Raw genomic sequence first — 23,688 nt, forward strand, 5'->3', positions numbered from 1 at the left:
AAAATCCATGCTCAAAATCATCAAAATGCACATAAATCACCCTCCAGGGGAAAATCGATAAGAGTTTGGACAAAAATCCAGACAAAATTGCTCTCAATTTGCAAAAATCACCCCCCAGGGGAAATTCGATGGGTGTCTGGACAAAAATCTACACTCAAAAATCACTTAACTTGAAAAAATATCTCCCTAGTGGAAATTCGACCTCAGTCTGGACAAAAATCCGGACTCAAAAACTCTTAATAATGTTCCCAGTGGAAAATCGATCCCTGTCTGAACAAAACTCCGGACAAAAATCCTTACAAAAATGCTCAGGGGAAAATCGATCCCTGTCTGGATAAAAATCCAGACAAAAATCCTAACTTAGTTGTCACAAAAATCCTGGTGGAAAAACGACCCAGGCATGGAATTATCCTTGCACTCCAATCCGCACTCCCAGGGGAAATTCGATGGGTGTCTGGATAAATCCTGACACTTAGCCAAATTTTAGCATTCCCAGTGGAAAATCGCTCCAGGTGTGGATAAACAGTGCGGGAAATTAGTGGCCAGTATGGATTCCAGGGGAAACCCATGTGTAGTATGGATTTTGAGTGGGGGAATGGGTTGGGTAGTCTGGAATGTGAGGGGAAAATCACCTCTAGCATGGATTTTGACCCTTTAACCCTTGGAATATGGATTTCCCTTAGGATTTTAACATTTTAACCACTCAAAATTACTCAGCGACTTTAAATTTAACTGGACTTAGACTATTTTTCCAAAAATATGAGTGAAACGCTAGGAAAATGTTGGAATAAAGTGCGAAACCAACTTAAATATTACCTTAGGAGCGAGAAAACAACTCCAAAAGGTTTGTGAATATCTTAGCACTTTAAAATAATTGATGCGCGTGTTTAAAAACACGTTAACGTTCAAATGCTCAAACACTTAGCAAAACTTAGGATCATTAAAAAATATCATCTTTTGCAACTTGATCCTAACACTTCAAAAACCCTAGATGGCACTAGGCATGATCAAAACTCTGAGACTCGGGCACGGAAAACGCAAAATTGCCCACTAAGCAGCCAAAACCCTAACCTAACGAGGCAGGAAGCTAGCAAAGAGGGGGTCCCCGTTAGCAATGGGGCGATGTGTGAAAAGGTCACAACATCTGGCGACTCCACTGAGGAAATGTTCCAGAACATTTCAAGAACAAAGCTCAATCCGACACTTGGAATCTTCAATTATTCCTTGCATAACATAGCAAAAGGTCAGAAAACTCATTTGAAAAGATGGAATCCAAGAATTGTATCAAGTTACTTAGTCATTGATTATCTAGGTGTGTGCAATTGCGTTCATTACCTTCATGAGAATATTGTAAAGTCAAAGGATCCAGTGAGACTAGCTACGTAAGATGTCCATACTTCGCAAGCGGCCGATTATAACCTCACGAATATTGCTCCACTGCCAGCCAGGCGTCTATAGCCCCGGTGGAGTTACTCGCATATTCCCACTAGCCAATTTAGATATTTCATTTCTTTGCACTTCTTTTGCATTTCTTTCTTTTTCTTTTGATATTTCGCTTTTGCGTTCTTTCAAATTCCGTCAATTCATTTGGCTCGTAAGTAATAAACTTACTTGGGTTCGAGAATTATAATGGCACTGAAGCAGGATATATAGATTTTTCACTAGTTGCAGCTTCACTTGAGAATTTATAATAACTCGGATAAAATTAATATGTGAAATATAATAATCAAATGATGTCAGCGTCAAAATACAATAAAAGTTTTCCAATCCAGTCAAATACGGATTCAACCTATGATACACTATACAAAAACAATCTCTAATTCCAAGAACTTCATGGGGTATCGCTCAAGAAATGGACTAAATAAAACCAAGTGAAACGCAGAGTGTGTCTTGACAACAACTCCCACATCACAAGCGGATATCCCTCGGAACCAGCACCTAAGCAAAGCCGAACCAAAACCCTACAGCAGAACCGGAAGCAAACTCTAAACTAAGGCAAACCAAAGCAGACCTATTCTAACTATGATACAAGGGGTAGGCTTCGAAAGAAACCTAAGGTTGGAAGTAATGCTTGAGGAATTGTCCATTGACGGGCAACGGAACATCCTCACCAGTTAAGGTTCTCAGCTTGAATGCATTTTCTCCCAGTATCTCAGCAATCTGATAGGGACCTTTCCATAGTTTGTCAAATTTGTCGTGATCTCCCCTTCTTTCATGGGCTTTATCCCAATATAGCACTAGGTCAGAAATCCCAAAGGCTTTTACCCGTGCTTGTCTGTCAAACCATCTCTTAACTACGCCCTGATGTTTGGCGAAATTCTCTAATGCTTTATCTCTTTTTTCTTCTAAATTCATCAACTGTGTCAGTCTCATTTGCACTCTGTCTTCGCCCTCCATATAATCTTGTATGAATCTCAATGTAGGAATCCTCAGTTGTACGGGGAAGACAGGCTCTTGGCCATATACCAGAAAATATGGGGATGTCCCCAATGAATTCTTAACTCTTGTTCTATCTGCCCAAAGGGCGAATCTCAATTGTGTGTGCCAATCCTTCGGATTTTTTTCTAACAATTTCCTAATCACACTCAACAAATTCTTGTTCGTAGATTCGGCTAATCACACTCAGCAAATATGAGTGTTTTGATAGCTTCCTTTGGGTTTGTTTTCATTGTGGCTGTGTAGTATTGGTTTAGAACTGATTTGGGGTGAATTGGGTGAGTAATGAGAGAGTTATGAGTGTTTTAGTGAATCCATAGGCTGCTGGTTTTGCATTTCTAGCCTGCAGATTTTGATGTTAACAAAATTTCATGCTTATTATTTGGATGTTCAGCATTACTCTTCTTCTCTCACTATCATGATTATTGTAAGGTTAAGTAGTAGTACTACTAACCAATTCTGGCTTGTAAACTCTCATCCCGCTGAAAAGTGGAAGAGGTTGGCTTGCTGCCTATTTCAATTGAATTATAATTCAGTCCTCCCGCTGCATAAGCGGTCGAGTGATGATTGATTGTAATGGTCCTCCCGCTGCATAAGCGGTTGAGTTGAATTTGTTTGTAATTTCAGTCCTCCTACTGAAATATCGCGGTCGAGTGATTTGTGTCCTTGTGTGTTTCTTTTGGTTGGTTCACCGCCAAGTTTCTTGCTTTCCCGCTGAATAAACGGAAGTGGCTGGCTTGCTGCCCAGTATTGTATTTCACTTCATCTTTCAGCAGATTTGAGATCTAACAATCCCCTATTCACCGTATGCTCTCACCTTCCCATATTGGGCACTTGGTGATCAAAAAGTGGAAGGGTTGCATTTTCCAGCAAGCTTTGAGTTTATGCTTTCTAACCTTAATGGGTTATCTGTTGGTGGATGATTATTATTGGTCTAAAAAAGCAAAAAAAAAATATCTGGTATATTACACTCATGTACTGACAAAATTTGATGCCTAGCTGAAGAAGTTCACTAAATCTGTTCCCAAATTCGCATATGGAGAGAAGAAAATGCTTGAGTTGATTAAAGTGAATGTTCTAACTTCTCCTTTATAGGCGCTTAGGGTAAAGGTCATGTCTTCTGGGGTGCAAGGCCGACTTGGTTTAATAAAAACAAAAAGATAAATTGCCTCTTTCATGCCAGCTGACTTGATAGATTATAACTCTCCCTTTCAACAATTCGAATTTAAATAAGTTTTGGCGCCAAAATGCTTGTCTTTGATGAATTCGCTCTTGGACCTTAGGAAGGTACACGACCTTGGAATAAGTTCGTTCTATGTCCTTAGCAAGGACATGACTTGGTAAGAATTTCGCTCTATGTCCTTAGCAAGGACATGACTCAAAATAAATTTTGCTCTGTGTCCCCTCCAAGGACAAGACTTGGATGAAAAATTCGCTCCATTTCCTTTCTAAGGTACGTGACCTTGTATTGAAATTCGCTCCAAGACGTTCAGGAGGTACAACAATTGGAAATAAGCCGCTCTAGGACCTTTGTAGGGACATCATGAAATTCACCCTCTGACCTTGGCAAGGACAAAACCTAAAAGAAAATTCGCTCTCTGTCCTTCGGAGGGTACATGATGAAAATCGCTCTAGGACCTCTCCAAGGACAAGACCTAAAATAAAATTTGCTCTCTATCCTTTGGAGGGTATGCACATGATTCTAGACAAAACTCGCTCTAAGACTTCTCCAAGGTACTGTTGACGTGTATTTTGTACACAATCATACACAGAATAAAATACCATTAGGCATCTTATCCTCTCTTGAGAAAATAGTCTCTAACTGCTGAAGATCTGCAAAAAGGATCAGTTAGGTGGACTCCAAGGTTCTTTTAGTGGGGTCTCCACGTGTGGACAAGCTTTTTTAGTGGTATGATGTGATTTGCTGTTTCCTTCAAGGCGTCTTACGGATTCAATAGTTCGAAGGTTTTACTAATCTAAAAGGAACTTTCAAAAAAAAGGAAAAAGGACAGGGTTTGAGAGGTCTAATCTAGTCTAACCCTATGAACGACTTAGCATGAATGAGATTTGGCAAGACTCAACCAATTTCAATTTTGCCATAAGATAACAACTCAACTGAAATTAGTGCGATCTTCTAAGGTAATAATGATGTTCAATGCATCAAAGATCAAGGACACTACTACGAAGGTACATATCCTAGATACGAAAATGCTTGAAGGTTAAGGACTCAAGGTGTTTTCCAGTCGACCACGCAAGGCGTTCTTACAATCAGCAAGAAGCTAGTGGTTTGGATTGCGAATCCTACCAAATATCAAATCTCACACTTAGTCTTTCTAATTAACAAACTACTTTGATTGAGCGTGATTCAAGTACATCCAACAACCATGAAGATAACTCAAGGAACTTGCAACAAAACACCATAACTTCAATATTTTATTGATTTCCAAGTCATCATATACAACAATTGCTTGAACTTCTCTCTTCAAGACTCAATCTTGCTACAACATAAAAATTGCTTACAACTCTATTCTCTATTTCTCTATTGACTATTCTGATATAAATGAAATGAAAAATGGGGGTATAAATAGCATCCCCAGTTACAATGAAAGGTCCAGATTGAAAGTAAATCAATGGACAAGATCATGACACCTAAACCCTAATTAGGGTTTGTTACAAATGACCTCCTTTTTACTGAACAATATTAAATACATAGCCAAATATTAAATTTGGCACAAAAATCTAGGAGGTATCAGCCAATGAGAATTAAGATGTCATGTCATCTGTAACAACCTTTCATCTAGAATCTTATTCCCCTTCCAATTTTCTTTTTTAGCATATGCAATGAATTTTGTCACAATTCCTTCGATTTCTGTGCTTGGAATCTCGGGAAGATTCTTGATACTCTCTTCTAAGTGGATAACCTGATCAAATGCATCTAGAAGAGCTGTGTCCCAGGTAGGTTCAAGTTCCTTAGTTCTATCAATTAGGAGCATGGTGGCATACATCTGATCATACTGCTCATCTGTAACATCTGCGTCCTTGCGAAAGATGATCTTGATTCTATCTTCAAATTCTTGTAAATCCACATCTGTCTCGACCTCGATCCTTCTGCCAAGAATGGTACGAAGTACCTCAAATACTCTGTCCTGGATCGGATTGATCACCTCCTCAACTTGACCACATCTAACACTGATGTCCTCAAAGAGAACACTCTTTATATGGAGTAAGGTTGACCACTGAAACAAACTGTGAGAATCGCCTTCCAAGATCTTCTCTTGTGCTAAAATTCTTCTGGATGTATGTCTTATAACTTTCAAGACAGGAATGACAACGTCCTTGGTGTGGGCAAATGCAGCTACTGTTGCCATCAGTCTGTGGATTATCTCAAGGACTTGGATAGCCTGGTGGGTGATCTTCGACATCCTTGTAATAAACTCAATGGCCACCGTGTGAGATCTATCCATCCAATTACATGTACGCTGGACCATATTCCTGAATCTTTCCGCTTCATTGATTGATTGAAGGGGCAATGCCTGCAATGGTGATCTAACTGGATCCTGACGTCCCAAAGGTTCATTGATGTGACTGAAATATGTTCTCCATGCACCGACCTCTTTCTCAAGCTTTCTATTCTTTTCTACTTCTTCTCTGAACTTGTCCTTCAATGCCTCAAATGTGTCGGTGGCATCATCTAAAGTCTGCTCTGCTGTGGATGGTCCTAACTCAATAGTCTGTATATCATAGTCCTCCGCTAGGATCTCACCCTCATATTTGTCTGCTGCCGGTGTAGCTACCTGCAGTTTTCTAGATCCAGTCTCATCTCGAATCATCTTGGACATCTTTGTAGCCTTCTTCTTCTCTGTTGTCATATGTGAACGTCCAACAAGGCTCTCTAGATCGATTGCACTGTCTTCGTCCTCAATTACGATCACCTTAGTCAATCTTTCCTTCAACCAATCTGGGATATTTGATCTTGTCTCTTGAACTTGAATTTCTTTGTGCACTACTTCTTCTTGTCTGGGAGGAGATGTTACTTCATTATCTTCTTCTAAATCATAGTCTTGGAGAGATCCATCGGATGAAACATGCTGTGCCTGTTCTCCCTCCTGCCTGTCATTCTGTACCATCGATTCCATGGATTCTTCCACTCGAACTGTTTTATCTTCTGGCCTGGAAGAAATACCTGGTGTCTGATCTTTGTTGGCACCTTGCTTTTTCTTGGAAGGTTCTTTCTTTTCTGATCTTTCCTTTCTCTTTGAACCTCTCGAATGGAGATTGCCCTCACTGGCACATCGAAGGTTACCTTCACCTGAATTCCTAGGATTAGGATTGCCTTCACTAACGCTGGCTCCACCTTCGGCTGGTTTCTCTTCCAAAGTAAAAGACATGGCTATGCCTTGTTCTCTCAACTTCTGGTGCTGAACATCTACCCATCTGCGAGTACAAGACAAGACTGGTGCCATCAATCCATCTAAATCCACGGCCTCGGGCTCATTCCAATTCAAACTTATTGTCTTGCTTTCTCTATCATATGAAGATTGGATGTGCCTGCCGTTGTCCTGAGCTTGGTCGGCTACTCTGTAAATCTTACATTTCCTGATGAAATCCAGAGGCAATCTAGAATGTATCTTACGTTTCACTTCGAGATCATCTAGGAGATTCATCATAAAATCTTCAATCTGGTACTCATGTCTAAATCTTCTACCGACTGTCTCCTCTAAATGTCCATGAGGATCAAAACTATTCCTCCAAGCAAAAGATGAAAAAGGATACAAGGCTAACTCCCTCTCTGCATCATCCATGGCTGAGACACTGGGACATACCTCAACCGAATTACCCAAAATAATAGGTACCTGAACTCCATTCTGATGTCTGTGTCTGAATGCCTTCACATATGCTGCCAACTGCCTTGTTACTTCAAGTAACACAATCCTGTCTGTCGGGTATCTTGGCAACATGTATGGAGGTAAAGGACATCCATACACTCTAATGTAAGTGAACTTAGGAAACTGAATGAACCAAGCACCGTACCTCTTGATTAACTCCTGGGCATCCTGAGATAATCTGTTGTGAATCCCTCCTTGCAACGTCCTGGTGATGTTCATTGTGAAAGTATCATTGATTAACTTGTAGTTCTTCCCTGGTGGATGATGCAAGTAGGTATAGGATTCACAAACTCTGACCTCGCCGGGTCCTCTTCCAATCACTCCTCTGTGAGGTAGTCCTGCGTACTCAACGCTCCTGATTAAGGCATAGATGACATATGAACTCATGTGGAAGGACTTAGTGGCCCTGAGTCTTCTCAACTGTACGTCTAAGCAATGGCTAATTATCCTAGCCCAATGTATTGTACCCTTTCCTTGAACAATCACCTGGATGAAGTAAAACATCCATTTCTCAAAATAGAAGGCATGAGGTGCTCCTGTAACTCTGTTGAGCATGGTGATCAAATCTCTGTACTCCTCTTGGAAATCAATCCTGTGTGGTGTGTTCGGTACTTTGCTCAGACGGGGACGACTCTTAAGTAGCCAGTTCTTGTTGATTATGCTTAGGCAAGCATCTGGATCATCATCGTACACTGATCTGGCTCCTTCAATGCTCTTGTATATCATGTCCCTGTGCTCTGGAAGATGAAAGGCTTCACTTATGGCCTCCTCTGAAAGGTACGCCAAAATGTTTCCCTCATTGGACACAATTGTCCTGGACTGTGGATTGTAATGACGGGCACACTCGATCATCAACTCGTGGCACTGAATAGCTGGAGGAAAACCGGCCGCCTTAATGATGCCACTTTCTATTATTCTCCGGGCGACAGGTGATGGCTTGCCGATGTAAGGGACCTCTCGGAACTTCTTCGTGCTAAAGTTCCCCAAGCTTGTATCTCCAATGTTGCTCCACTTGGACACGATCTTAGTCTCCACTTCTTCGGTCTTCTGATCTTCTTTCATGAGGGGCCGAGCGACTGGTGGATGCTCCCGCCTTTGGGGTCGCCATACCTACACAACATTTCACTATAAGAAATAGATTTTTGAAACAAATAACGTAGATAAGAGAGATAGATTTTAGGAAACCTCATGATAAGTCCCTAGAGTTATCATTTCCTAAAATACAACGATTGAGCTGAGAGAAATTCAAGAATCAAAATTTCAAAAATTGAAATATGACGATGAATGAATAAAACAATAATAATTAAATCGCCATACCTCGATAGAGAGCTAACTCTAGAATGCAAAAACAAAATTCGCCTAGGCAAAATTTGAGGTATAAGATAATCTTCAATATGGTTCCCTCAAAATATACTTCGCCACCTCTGGATAGAATGTGATCTTCACTTATCGCCTTGGACGTGGTCTCAAATGGATCTTCAAATTCGCACAAATAAATCTCCAAGTCTTTAGCAAATTCGCCTTAGGCGTGATCTTCAAATTCGCACCACCTTTGGTTTGGAATCGCACCACCTTTGATAGCTAAGCGCGCCACCCTTGGATGAATGAAATTCGCACCACCTTTGGCCTTCAACGCAATTCGCACTCTACACAAGATGATACTAGCGCCACCTTTGGTTTGAAATCGCACCACCTTTGAACACACTTTGCACTATATTCGCCTCTTCTTGATTCGCATGAAGGAAGGTAAAAATGATTATGTAAAAATGAACGTTTCACTCCCCTTATAAATAGCGCTCATACCCTTTCACCTCTTAGGCCGACTTTGACAAATAAAACCATTTTTAAATGATTTGCAATAAAATAACAAGGCCGACTTGCCTAATTGGGCGCTTCAAACCGATTTTTATATTAATTAAATAATTAATTATAAATGCCTTGCGTTTTTTTTTTTTAAATGAGAATTTCGATTTTTAATAAAGGCAAAATATAATTAATAAAAGATAACGCCATATTAAATGCTAAATAAAAATGGATTTTCAATTTTTTAATCGATTTAGCATTTAAGGAAATTTAAATTTGTTTGTTTGGCGCCAAAATTGGAAAACAAAGGGACGTACCTCATCGCTCTGGTCCCTTGGAGAGGGACAGGAGCGATTCACTATCTTTGGCATGATTCTTGCATTTCTTACGTCCAACTCCTTCATCTCCACGTTAAAAATCGATCACCTTGATGGTCCTTCGAATTTGATCGCCTTGTGTGCGCATATGGGTGTCCTTTAAGTGCATATCGCCCTGGTCCTTGTCCAAAGGACTGGAGCGATCTTCTTGTTTTCATGTCCATCTCGCATTCACCTTGCGTTCTTTGACCTTCGAAATATCATTGCTTGTGTCCTTTGCGCTTATTTCCACTTGCTTTTGCAAGGTACTTTCGATGTTATAAGGATCATCGCCCTTGTCCCTTGAAGAGGGACAGGAGCGATCCACATGTTTTCCTTGGCCTTGTCAACTTTGTACTTCGATCTTCATGGTAATGTCCTTCAAACGTCGTCCTTCACCTTACCTAACCTTGCTTCGCTTTGATCTTTGAAGGGACGGGAGTGTTTTAATAGCATCGCCTTGGTCCTTGTCCAAAGGACAGGAGCGATCTTGATTTTTTCACGTTCAACATGCATTTTGACCTTCGATCCTTCATTGTGATGTTTTCCAAACGCCTTCCTTTGTCTTGCTTAACCTCGCCTTGTTTCGATTTTGGGGGAATATGAGCGCTTTTGATAGGATCGCCCTGGTCCTTGTCCAAAGGACAGGAGCGATGTGGGGCCTTTACACCATTTGGCGATGTTTGGACGTTCAACTCTCTTGTTTATCACCTTGTTGTCATACCATGGACCCTCCAGAACATTGCAATGTTTTGTCCTTACGTAAATTTTGCATAAAATGGGCAATGCATCTAACATCGCCCTGGTCCCTTCCTGAGGGACAGGAGCGAAGTTCATCATTATATGCTTGTTCTTGTTTGTACCAACTTGCAATCAACTTCATTGCGTGAAATGACGTCCTTTCGACCTTCTTGGTTGCTCGAAACTTTGTTCGCCTTTTGAAATCTACGCCATTATGTAGATATCGCTCTGGTCCCTTACCAAAGGACAGGAGCGATCTAGGTCTTTAGAGTACAAATCCTTCCATGTGATGACCTTTGTAACGTTTGCGCCTGGTGGAAATGCCTTGAAATGTCCTCGCCACCTTTTGTCCTGGCTTGGATCGGTCTTGAACCTTGGAGGGACGACCTTGAACTTGAGAGGGACGTATCTTCACCCTTGTATCGCCCTGGTCCCTTGGAGAGGGACAGGAGCGATTTTTCCCCTGTGGCTTTCATCTTACTTTGCCATGCTCTAAGTTTATATTCAACGGACTCGTCCTTCTTCCCTCCATTCGTTCATGCCTTGACATCATTTGTAACTTTGCAAGAAGAGCAATTATATCAAAAATCGCTCTGGTCCCTTCCTGAGGGACAGGAGCGAACTAGGCATTTAGCACTGTTATGGACGTTCAAAAATCTTCAATTTATATTCAATGCGTTCATCCCATGTTCTCCTTCGTTTTTGAACGTAAACTTGTCTTGACCCTTGTCTGGTTTTTGCAAAATGGAGGGAATCGCTCTGGTCCCTGGGAGAGGGACGAGAGCTACAAGGTACCTCGCCCTGGTCCCTTGGAGAGGGACAGGAGCGATTTGGTCAATATAGGTCATTTTCCTTCATTTTTTGCATCTCAAATTATATTCATTTGGCAAAGTATCTTCCTTCGGACGTCCTCCAGTTGCTGAGCTATCAAAATCTTGCATGGGCATGGCGAAATTTGAATTGTAGCTCCGGTCCTTCACTGAGGGACAGGAGCGATTTTCCTTCTGGAGACCTTTCTGTGCTCATGAAAATCTTCAATTTATATTCAATGAAAAGATCTCGTCGTTCTTCATCACTTCAAACGTAAAATTTGTCTGGGCTCTGCAAGGACAATGAGATATTTGAAATTGAGCTCCCGTCCTTCACTGAGGGACAGGAGCGATTTTGCTCCTACAGGCCAAAATAACAAGATTTTTCACATTTTAACACTTCACGAGGCGAAAACAAATCAATTCCAATGCCCAGGATCAAACTTCAAAAAGTCAAAATTTGGTCAAAATATTCAATCAGACAAAAATTCACATTGACGGTCATCCTTTAGACAAGTTTAAGCTCTGCATGAACATTCCAATTGAAAATTAGACCATTTTGGCGAATTCATTGCATTCAAAAATTTGCTTCTAGGAAAGAAGCTCAAAAAGCTCTCAAAAGCGACTGGATTTTGGCTTGAAAAGGCAAAATTTAAAACCCTAAGGCTTAGCCCTAAATCCAGACAACTAACGGACTAACAAAACCCTAAAAACGAAAGCGAAAACGAACAAAAACAAGCAAAAAAGAGGGGGTCCCCATTTGCGATGGGGCGATGTGTGAAATGGTCACAACATCTGGCGACACCACTGAGAAATGTTGCAAAACATTTGGGAATCAATCCTTCTAAAGGAAGACTCAGAAAACCTCCCTCAACAAAACCAGGAGTTAAGAAACACTTACAAGAAGAGACCATCATATTGAGACAAAGTATCAAATCCACAGTTACCCATGTGTGTGCAAATGCGTTAATTCCCCTCAACAAGACAATCATGATCTTCAGGTTCCCCTGTGATAAGCTACATGGTTCGTCTAAACTCCAAAAGCATCCTGGATAGAGCCTCGCTGCCAGTCAGACGTCCATAGTCCCGACGAGGTTATCGCCGCAAGCTCACGAACATTGCTCCATTGCCAGTCAGGCGTCTATAGCCCCGATGGAGTTACTCGCATATTCCCTTTAGCCAATTTGATATTTCCTTTTAGCTCATTTTGATTTTTTCTCATCTTTTCAACTTTTCTTTTGATACTGCTTTTCAGTTCTGTCAATTCTTTGGCTTGTGAGTAACGAAACTCACTAGGGTTTGAGGGTTGCGGTGGCGCTGAAGCTAGACTTTAGATTTTTCACTGATCACAGCTTCGCCTGTAAACCATAATGACTCGGAGATTATAAGTGTGTGAAAATATAATAACTGAAGGACAAAAATACGTGAGTTCAATAAGCTAATCTACTTCAATGCAAATATGTCCTGACTCAAAGCTTCATTAAAAGAAACTCCCTTAGTAATTCCAAAAGACCTCATGATTTTCCAAATGCATCCAACAATCTAGCAGGAAGTCAGAGCGTAATATAACAAAATCACCCAATGCCAAATGGATACCCCTCAGGACAAAACAACTAACCTAAAAGCAAAAGCACCTAAACTAAGAAAAAAACAAAAGGCAAACCAACGCGAGAAAAACAAACAAACGGAAAACGACGAAAGCAAACTAAACTAGCTATGTACAAGGGAAGGCCTTGGCATTTTAGGATTGGAAATAGTGTTTGAGATATCTCCCATTGACAGGCAACGGAATGTCCTCTCCAGTTAAAGTCTGCAACCTAAATGCATTTTCTCCCAATATCTCTGAAATTTGATAAGGACCTTTCCAAAGCTTATCAAACTTATCATGTTCTCCTCTTTTCTCATGAGCTTTGTCCCAATACAGGACGAGATCCGAAATTCGGAACGCCTTGACTCTTGCTTGTCGATCAAACCATCTCTTCACCACTCCTTGATGTTTAGCAAAGGTCTCTAGTGCTTGATCTCGTTTCTCTTCTAAATTCATCAACTGTGTCAACCTGGCCTGCACTGCATCAGTGTCTTCCATGTACTCCTGAATGAATCTCAAGGTTGGAATCCTGAGTTGCATGGGGAAGACTGGGTCTTGGCCATAGACTAGGAAATAAGGCGAAATGCCTAATGCGTTCTTTGTTCTGATTCTGTCTGCCCATAAAGCAAATCTCAGCTGGGTGTGCCATTCTCTTGGACTTCTCTCTAATAATTTCTTGATTACGCTGAGCAAATTTTTGTTTGTAGATTCTGCTAATCCATTACCCTGAGGATAATAATTTGATGAAAACTTGAGGGTTATCCCGTACTCAAAAGCCCAATTTGAGAATCTCAATGATGTGAATGCCGATCCATTGTCGCAAACCAACGCATAAGGGCATCCAAACCTTGTGATTATGTTCTCCTCTAGAAACTTGATTACAACTTCAGTAGAACAAACCTTAAGTGCCTGTGCCTCTGACCATCTGGTACAATAATCAGTAGCTGTAATGATGTACTTGTGTTGTGCTGAGGATGCGGGGTTGATGACACCAATAAAGTCCATTCCCCATTTCGCAAATGGTCTGGCTTCGATCACGGGATTCAGTGGCATGGCAGGATTTCTCTCTCTTATAGCTGCGACTTGGCATGTGTGGCAAGTCTTAATGTGATTGAACGTATCTTTAAAAAGCGTAGGCCAGTAATATCCTGCTCTTAGGATCTGGTGAGCTGTGGCGAGGTTGGCTCCATGTCCGGTTCCAAACTTGGAATGGAAATGTTCAATTATCTGCTTTGCTTCGTCTTTGCCAACACACCTCAGGTATACTCCTTCATAATTTTTCCGGTATAGAACAGATCCTTGAAGCACGTAATGTTGACACTTTAACCTTAATGCTCTCTTTTGTGTAGGTGTCATCTGAGCAGGACATCTGTGATTAAGCAAATATGTCACAATGTCTTTGTACCATTCATCAGGTGTGACATCTTCTAATTCATAAATTTGTTGGACTAATCCTGGCCCATCTATCGCTAATGTCTGTGCCAAAGCTTGTCCTCGGACAAGTTTCATGGGTTGTATCTCAATATCAAATTCTTGGATAATGGCGACCCACTTTCCTCTTCTCTCTCCTAATTCATTTTGCATGAGAAGAGTCTTGACTGCCGCATCAGGCACTATTGCATAAATCTTGGCTCTCAGGAGGTAATGTCTGAATTTTTTAACTGCCTTTACTAATGCGTATGCTTGCTTTTCAACATTTGGATATCTTAATTCTGCGTCTTTCAACGGGGTGCTCATGAAAGTAATGGGATTTTCATCCCTCTCTTCACTTCTTTGGGTGAGAATGGCGGCACAAGTGTATTCGGAGGCGAAGGAATATAAATAAAATGGTTTGAGATAATCAGGACTAATCAAGACTGGCGCCTCCATAATTGCGGTCTTTATTTCTTCAAATGCTCTTCTGGCTTGTGGAGTCCACTCGACCTTTGCATCTTTCTTTAACATTTCATTCAATGGCCTGACAATCTCGGCAAATCCGGTAATGAATTTTCGGACGAAGTTGATTTTGCCGAAAAATGATTTGAGCTCTTTCTTGCTTGCTGGCAAATTGATAGTAGATATGGCCTTCACCCTTTCAGGATCAATAGATATTCCTTTCTCTGAAATGACATGTCCTAAAAGCTTTCCTTCTGTGACTCCAAATATGCATTTCTTCGGATTAAGGGAGACACCGTATCTTCTACATCTTTGGAAAACTCTTCTCAAATCTTCCACATGATCTCCTCTCTGCCTAGAGAAAACTGTGATATCATCCATATATATAATAATGCTTTTACCAATTAAATCTCTGAAAGCGATATCCATAGCTCTCTGGAATGTGGCCCCGGCGTTTATGAGTCCAAAAGGCATTCTCTTATAGGCAAATGTTCCCCATTTGGTGGTGAAAGCAGTCTTTATTCGATCTTCAGGTTCGACTAGGACTTGATTGTATCCTGAATATCCGTCTAGGAAGGACATCATTTGTGATCCATTGACGATCTGCAGTACTTCATCTAATGATGGAAGCGGATAGTTATCTTTCTCTGATGCTCTGTTGAGATTTCTGAAATCAACACACAATCTGATCTCTCCATTTTTCTTTCTAACCGGCACCAGGTTGGCGACCCACGTCGAATGTCTTACTGGGAAGATGATTTTAGCTGTGAGTAACTTTTTCACTTCTTGGTATATCAGCGGTTCTAACAAAGGATTGACGGGTCTTTGTCTTTGCCTGAATGGCTTGCTTCCTGGTTTCAACGGGATTGTGTGAGTGATAACCGCAGTGTCGTAGGTCTTGAGATCTTCATAGCTCCATGCGATGACATCTGGGAAGTCCTTCATGTTCTTCAGGATTCCATCCTTTTCAGTCGCTGTGCAGGACTTTCCAATGAAAACATTTTTAACTTGTGTCTCGTCACCTAGATTGATCACGTCACACATATTGCCTTCTACACTGTGATTCTTCTTTTCTTTCAACTTGTCAGGATCAAAAATCCTTTCTAATTCGACCATTCCTTTCGGAATAGTGTTTGTTTTTAAGTTCAGGACTCCTTCGGCATCGAACTCGGCTTCACCCACTTCATCTTCATCTATGATCTGTGTTAAGAAGACGTCTGTGCTGGTTAGGAAGTCTAGAATGTGCTTGTCGTCTTCGAAAACCTGGAAATTGGTGATGTTATCTGGGACTGAAGGAACTGATATTAACTCGATGGTAAACTTCTTTAACCCTTCCATCGCTAATGGAATCAATGAGCTCGCAGCCTGTGCAAGTGAATTGGCCACTTGATTCTGATGTCTATAAATTGAATTGATATTGAAAGCTTCGAAACTTTCAGTTAAATCCCAGACTCGATTCCTATACTTAGTTAGCCTTTTGTCATGGCAAACATATTGCTTCCTGATTTGCCTTACTGCGATTTCTGAGTCTCCATATACTTGCAGTATCTTTGCCCCCTTTTGGATGGCTAGCAGTAATCCATGAACCAAAGATTCATATTCCGCTACGTTGTTGGTGCAAGGGAACTGCAATCTGTGAGCGGCAAAGTATGTTTCTCCCTTAGGACCAATTAATTCATATCCGGCTCCGGATCCTTGTTTGGACTTAGATCCGTCGAATCTTAATGTCCATATTTGACTTTCTTGATTGTTTGCTTCTGGACTTTCATGACTTTCATTTGTTGTATCGGATGAAACTTCATCTTCCACCAAACTCTCGGTGTCTGTAGAGCTCTCATTCTCTGAATCCTGAATTTCTTCTATAGTTGGTGTCTGTGGGACCCTTTTGTATACTTGTTCCAGTGCGGTCTGGCATAAAGCACAAGATAATTCCGAGTGGACGGCATTGTGAATTCTACACCAATTCGGAAGGAGCAACTCTCGAACAGATGCTCTATTGCCAAGTTGTACACTTTGCTGGATGTTTCTTTGTACAAACCTTCTGAAGTTTTCAAACATCCCTTCGTCTTCTTGGTCGGATCCTTGATCGCTTTCAATGACGATCTCAGTTGACTCTATGACCTCTTGTTGGGTATTTTCATCTTGTATATCTTGTATCATCAAGATCTCCTCTACTTTTGGTTTATATGTTCCTAGGTCGGATTCTAAAAATAGAACTTCGTTGTCTTCTCCATATTCAGTTATCATCAATCTCAACCTTGGGGTGCTATCAATTTTAATCTGGTTCGGGACTCCTCTCCATGGTAGCCACATGTGTGCGAAATCGGTCGATACATATCCATTCAATTTTCGGGACCAATCTCGACTCAGGAGCATTCCATATGAATCTGGAATATCCACTACTGATATATCTATAAAATTCTGGATCCTTGGATCTGCGGCCAATTGCATGTGAATGTTGTTCAATTCTCCCATGACTGGAACTTCTGTCTTGTCAAGCTGAGTGACTTTTCTCTTGGTAGGTGCGGGAGTTATTCCCAGTCTTTGACAAACGGCTAAGGGCATGACATTGCTTGAGGCTCCGGAATCATAAAGGCAATTGTGTAATAATTTTCCAAATATTCTGACTGATAGTAGGAACGGGGCCGGTTCGTCCTTTCCTTGAGAAGGCACTGAATTTTCTTCACTTGGTTCTTGATGTTTAACTTGATTAATCTTCGAGTAATCTTCCTTCGCTAGGCTCTCCTCTTTCGAGTGACTGGCTTGGTTTGCAGATTTTCCTTTTTTAACCACATCTTTCTTGATTGCAACCTCCTTTTCGGGAAGAACCAAGTTAGTAGTGAGGTTCTCTTTGACTATAGGCTGAGTTTTCTTGGTTTCGCCTCTTTTGAGTAATACTTTTCCTTCTAACATATCTTCCTTTTTAGCTGGGAAGGTTATAGTTTGAACCATGCACTCATTTTGCCCGGGTTGTTCTTGAGAATCGGCTTCCTCTTGAGTCACATTGATAGTGGCTTGAACATTTGACCTCGTTGCACTAGGTTCATTCAAACTACTGATCACTGTCTCTTTAATTTCAGACACTTTGAGCAACTCGTAGAGTGGTAAACTTACTTTGACTTTCTTGAGTTCATCTAACACCAAGGCGGCCAATCTTTTCATTTCATTTCCCGCAGGAGGTGAAATATTTCTTCTTTGTCTGTATTCTTGAGTGTTTTGTGGATATTCAGGGACGTTGCTGGCTTGAGGATCTGGCGGAGTTGAAAAATTGTTTGGAGGAATCGATGTTGTTAATGGTTCGGGATTTCTCTGATTCCTGTGATAAACTCTTTGGTTTGCACCTCCTGACGCTTGGTGGAATACTTCCTTGATTCCTTCTACTAAAACACTGTCGTTCAATGGTGGGAAATAGTATTCTGAATCTTCTACAGGTCCATTTGCAGATGCTGGCGGAAACTGAGATCCTGGTGGTAACATCGGTCCATTGGCCGATTCTGGAGGAAATCTCCCATTTTGTTCTTGACTAATTTCTTCTTGTGAATATCTGCAGGTTTCAACGATCATAGCTTGACCATACTGCGTGGTTGGAACAATTTCGTACCCTGTGGTGGGAGGATTTTCAGGCGGATTGGTAGTACGCATCTCTTGTTGGAAAATGTCGGCCGCAATCTTGAACTCAGGACACTGCAACTCGGAATGTTGGTTCGTGTTGTGGAGTCTGCACCAACTAGACAAGGCTGCTTCGGCTAAAAACACTTTGCCCGAAGAGGGGTTCTCTTGACTTTGCGCATTTGGTGGATTGTCCAAAGGCGTCACCACATTTCCATTGTTTGGAGCTGTATTCCATGGTCTTCTTTGGAAACCTTGATTGTTATTTCCTTGATAATTGTTTCTGAATCCTTGATTATTATTGCCTTGGAAATTCTGGTTGTTCGCGTGTTGGCCGTGGTTGGCCCTCTGCATGCTCTGGAGTTGATTATTCTGGTTCCTCAAATGGGTGACCTCAGTTGATAACTTCTTGACTTGCTCAATCAGCTCTTTCATTTCATCTTTCTCTTCTTGTGTCCTTGACGAATTTGTAGCATTTTGCAGGTACACAGGTTGAGCGGGTGGGGCTTGAGAAATTGGAGCTCCTGGGTGGAGGACCAACTGATTCGCCGGCTGTACGTTGGGATATGTCGCTTGCGGAATTGGATTCATGACTGGAGTTTGGTTGGCCAAAGCCGTGCCAACTGCCTGCATCTGGTTAGGTGCTGCGACGGATCCCATGTGTAGTAGTGGTCCAGTGATGTTTTGTCCCATGTGCTTACTTACTTCAATGGCTCTTGTATATGCCGCATTTAGATCATTCGGAGTTGGATGTGTCCTTACGAACATGGCTGTGAGATGATCTAAGGCTCCATAGTAAATTTCCCTTGGATCTGCAATAAGATAAGGAGGACGTAGCATTGTGTATGCTCGGTGAAATCTGTCATTGAAGGAGGTAATAGGTTCATGTTCTCTCCTTCGAACCTCAACAAACTGTCTGTATAACTCTGCTGGTGTAGTTGGGATGCCAAACTTTGCAATGAATGCGTCTTTCATCGCGTCCCAAGTCCTGATGGACCCTGTAGGCAAATGAATAAACCAAAAGTATGCCTCTTCTCCCAATGAGTAGGGAAAAAGCCTACATGCCACATCTCCATATTCAATTTGTCTGTTACGAAGAAGGTCCTCGAACATCTTGATGTGATCTTCTGCTGTGCGATGGAAATCACTAACATTGAACTTGGAACAAAAGTGTTCTGGATTCTTCGGCATATCATGATAAACTGCAAATTCCAACGGTGATGGATTGTTGACTAGCCATGTCGCACCATTGAGTACATGAGGAGGAGGAGGTGGTGGTGGAGCACGATGAGCCATTGTATTTCTTGAAACTGAACTTGATGAACTAGCTTGGCTCTTTGTTTGTGAAATTGCTTGGATACTAAATTGGATCGCCGCTTGGACTTGTTCTTGGAGAACTCGTGATGACTCAGGAGATCCTTCCAATCTTAGTTCGAACTCTTTGGGAGTGTCCTCTCTTTTAACTCGCTTTGCTTTGGAAGTAAACTGAAGTTCACTTAGATCCTTGATGCCTGGTGTGGACCTCAACAATCTTTGATGTTTCTCGGGCGAGAAAGAACCAATGCGATCCAGCGTGAAGTCTTGCAAGGATTATTGTGGATTCCTCTGATTGCGAAGATTCCTAGCTATGACCCTTTGATGTTCTTCGGCTATATCTTCCTCTTGCTCTAAGATGATTCTGACTCTGTTATATTCGACCTGGCTTCTCCTTGCGTTCCAAGCTACTTGATTCAATTGGGAAATGATGTCTTCTTGGGTATTGCCTACTTGCAAATTGGGTTGCACCACTTGATTCCGTCCTTCATCTGGCAACACCATCGCACTTCATGATCATGTTTGCAATATCTTTTCAAAATCTTCGGACTTCGAACTTTGAAACTAAAGAAGCCCTCCTTCTAGCGCCAATTCTGTTGACGTGTATTTTGTACACAATCATACACAGAATAAAATACCTAAAGGCATCTTATCCTCTCTTGAGAAAATAGTCTCTAACTGCTGAAGATTCGCGTAAAGGATCAGTTAGGTAGACTCCAAGGTTCTTTTAGTGGGGTCTCCACGTGTGGACAAGCTCCAGTGGTATGATGTGATTTGCTGGAATCACAAGGGGACTTACATTGAACTTCCGATCTGCTTTGCTGGACACAGGCTCTTACTAACTTAGATTAAAAAAATGGAAAAAGGATAAGGGCGAAGAGAGGATCTAATCCTAATACTAAGAATGTAGGAGCAATGATTTGATTTTTTTGATGAAACTCTAACTAGGTCTTGTTTTGACATCAATGGAACATCTACACAAGACTAGTGCGATCTTCTATGGGAAGCTTTATGATGTTCAAATCATCACCGCAGGCATAGATACCATCCAAGTTGATGCATATCAATGAAGAGGCGACAAATTGAAATTGAGCTTAGGCTGAACGATTCCAGTTGACTACGCAAGGCAAGTCTGCAATCAACAAACTGCTAGTAGTATGGATGTACGAATTCCACCATCAATCAATCACACTTCCTCCATTCATCTAATTATCTACCATCTAAGATTGAAGACTTCAACAAGAAACCATGCAAATTGCAAGAAAACGACATATTTCACCATTACTTCAATGAAAATGGAGTTTGTTTACAATCAATGGCAACAATTTCTTGCCTTGTCCTCCTATTCTACTCTCTAACTACTTTCAACTATTTACAACTCTCTCTAATTCTCTAAAATTCCCCCTTTACAAAATGAAATGCCTGGGCTTATATAGTGCCCACAATACAATTTGATGGCTTAGATCAATTCAAGATCAATGGCCAAGATTTTACAATGAAAACCCTAATTAGGGTTTGTTACAACCATTACATAACATTTAATGCTTGACCAATGATAAAATTGTATTGCTTGGACACATGTCCCTTTTAGAAAAATCGACCAATGGATAGCCGGGGTAGGTACATCGGAGTTTGTGCCACCTTCCATGAGTTAAGTACATTGAATCTGGACATGCTGAGATGGACTTCACTGATTGGAGAAATGATGACTAGGACACCACCTCATTTGACACTTGGAACTTGGTGGATATTCATCTTGATATTGTTGAGAAACTTGCTTTAATTAATTCCTCTGGATCTATTTTGCTTCTTCAACGAGCCCTTGTTCTAACTCCTTGCGTCCTTGATGTGCAGGAAGATGATGTACCTCGCCTTGGAACGCTGGATTGGAAGAGGTCGCCCATGCCTTGGCTTGATCGTCCTGGCGAAGACCGTCCTGGCGAAGACCGTCCTTGATCTGGCTTGATTTTCCTTGAAGAGATCTCCATTTGATGCCTACACAACATTTCAAAATTAGTAACATGATTTTGCAATACATAACATAAATTAGAGAGCAAATTTTAGGAAACTTAATGATAAGTCCTTTATTAATCATTTCCTAAAAACAACTCTTGAGCTAGGAATTCAAAATTTCAAAATTTGAAATATGACGATGAATGAATAAAACAATAACAATTAAATCGCCATACCTCGATAAAGAGCTAACTCTAGAATGCAAAAACAAAATTCGCCTAGGCAAAATTTGAGGTATAAAGTAATCTTCAATATGATCTCCTCAAAATTGACTCCGCCACCTCTGGAGAGAACGTGATCTTCAATTATTGCCTTGGACGTGGTCTCAAATGGATCTTTCAAGTTCGCACTTCCTTGGATAGTACTAACGCCTTCCTTTGGATATAAATTCGCACCTCTTTGAACACAACTTAGCACTTCTCCCTTTGAAATTCGCTCCTCCCCTTGAATGATCTTGGCGCCTTCCTTTGCATACTCCAAATCGCATTTCTCCTTTGTCTTCCTCAAATCGCATGTAAGAGATGAAAATGATGATGTGAAAATGAAGATTTTCACCCTCCCTTTATAGCGCTCACCTCATACTGACCTTAGGCCGACTTTTTGCAAAATATAGCAATTAAAACGATTTTTAAATAAATAATAAAGGCCGACCTTGACAAAATAAACCCAAGCGCTCCCTTTTGATTTTTATTAAATTAATAATTAATTATTAAATGCCTTTATTTTTAATTAATAAATTTCGATTTTTTTACAAAGGCAAAAAAATAATTAATAAATACATACCATGCGCTATTTAAATGCTTTTAATTAAATATCGATTTTTTTCTAGCATTTAAATAAATTTAAAAAATGTTTGTTTAGCGCCCAAAAATGAAAAAGTGGGAAGATACGTACCTCATCGCCCTGGTCCCTGACTGAGGGACAGGAGCGATTTTGCTCTTGTGGGCCTCATTTCACTTCATCACCTTCGAAAATTATATTCAACGGATTCGCAATGCCTCCTTTCATTCATTCATGCCTTGAGATCGGTTGAAATTTGGCGAGAAAATCATCTATAACAAAAATCGCTCTGGTTCCTTCCTGAGGGACAGGAGCGAACTTAAGCATTTTGGTCCTTTGTTGACGTTTGATAATCTTCAATTTGTCTTCAACGGGTTCGATTGACCTCCTTTCTTGCCTTCGAACATAAAATTTGCTTGATCTTTGCCCAGATCGTACCTTATGAAGAACTTCGCTCTGGTCCTTCAGTGAGGGACAGGAGCGAATTTGACCCTCTAGGCAAAACTTCATCATTTCATTGTTTTTTGATCAAGTCTGGATGTTCTATCATGCTCATTTCGTCCTTCGCCATGCCTTTGATGTCTCGATTCGTCCAAACAAGGTCAGGAATGGCTCAACTAAGCATTTTCGCTCTGGACCCTTGGTGAGGGACACGAGCGATTCGCCTTGGTCCCTTGGAGAGGGACACGAGCGCATTTCGCTCTGGACCCTTGGAGAAGGACACGAGCGAAATTTGACTTTTCGCACTCTCGATCAGGACAATTTTAATGGAATATAACATTTAAGTATAAGTGACATTTCCTTCTATGTTTCTTCTTTCTTATACTTTAAGTTATATTCCATATATACTTTCAGGATGTTTGAGAGTGGTTTCAGACCTCCAGGAGTTATATTGCAAAATCTAGTTTTTGGAGGTTTTTCAGTTTCCAGACTTAGTCAAATTTCAGGGTCAGGACATTCCAGACTTAGCCAAATTTCAGGATCAGGACCTCACTCAAGCCGGACTTGCTACCCTGTTAATCTCCCCGACAGCACTTCAAGTTATATTCATTTGATAAAATGTACCTCTTTGGACCTTCTCACATCGTCAAGACGTTAAAATCTTGCAAGGACAAAGCAAAATTGGATTTGTAGCTCCGGTCCTTCACTGAGGGACAGGAGCGATTTAGGCAATTAGCACTGTTATGGACGTCCCAAAAATCTTCAATTTATATTCAACGCATTTATCTCATGTTTTTCCTTGTTTTTGAACGTAAACTTGCCTTGACCTTTGTCTGGATTTTGCAAAATGAAGGAAATCGCTCTGGTCTCTGGGAGAGGGACGAGAGCTACAAGGTACCTCGCCCTGGTCCCTTGGAGAGGGACAGGAGCGATATGGTCAATATAGGTCATTCTCCTTCGTTTTTGCATATCAAATTATATTCATTTGGCAAAGTATCTTCCTTCGGACGTCCTCAAATCATTAAACTTTCAAAATC

The 23,688-nt window shown here is 41.0% G+C and overlaps 1 protein-coding gene across 3 annotated transcripts in view; it reads left to right on the forward strand.

Moving 5' to 3' along the window:
• The window catches only part of LOC131073608 (uncharacterized), a 223,078-nt gene that overhangs the window by 66,573 nt on the left and 132,817 nt on the right, over positions 1-23,688 (forward strand). The gene's annotated exons all lie outside the window — the stretch shown is intronic.

The sequence above is a fragment of the Cryptomeria japonica genome, chromosome 11 (genome assembly GCF_030272615.1).
Source record: "Cryptomeria japonica chromosome 11, Sugi_1.0, whole genome shotgun sequence".
In the NCBI taxonomy this organism is placed as follows: domain Eukaryota; kingdom Viridiplantae; phylum Streptophyta; class Pinopsida; order Cupressales; family Cupressaceae; genus Cryptomeria; species Cryptomeria japonica.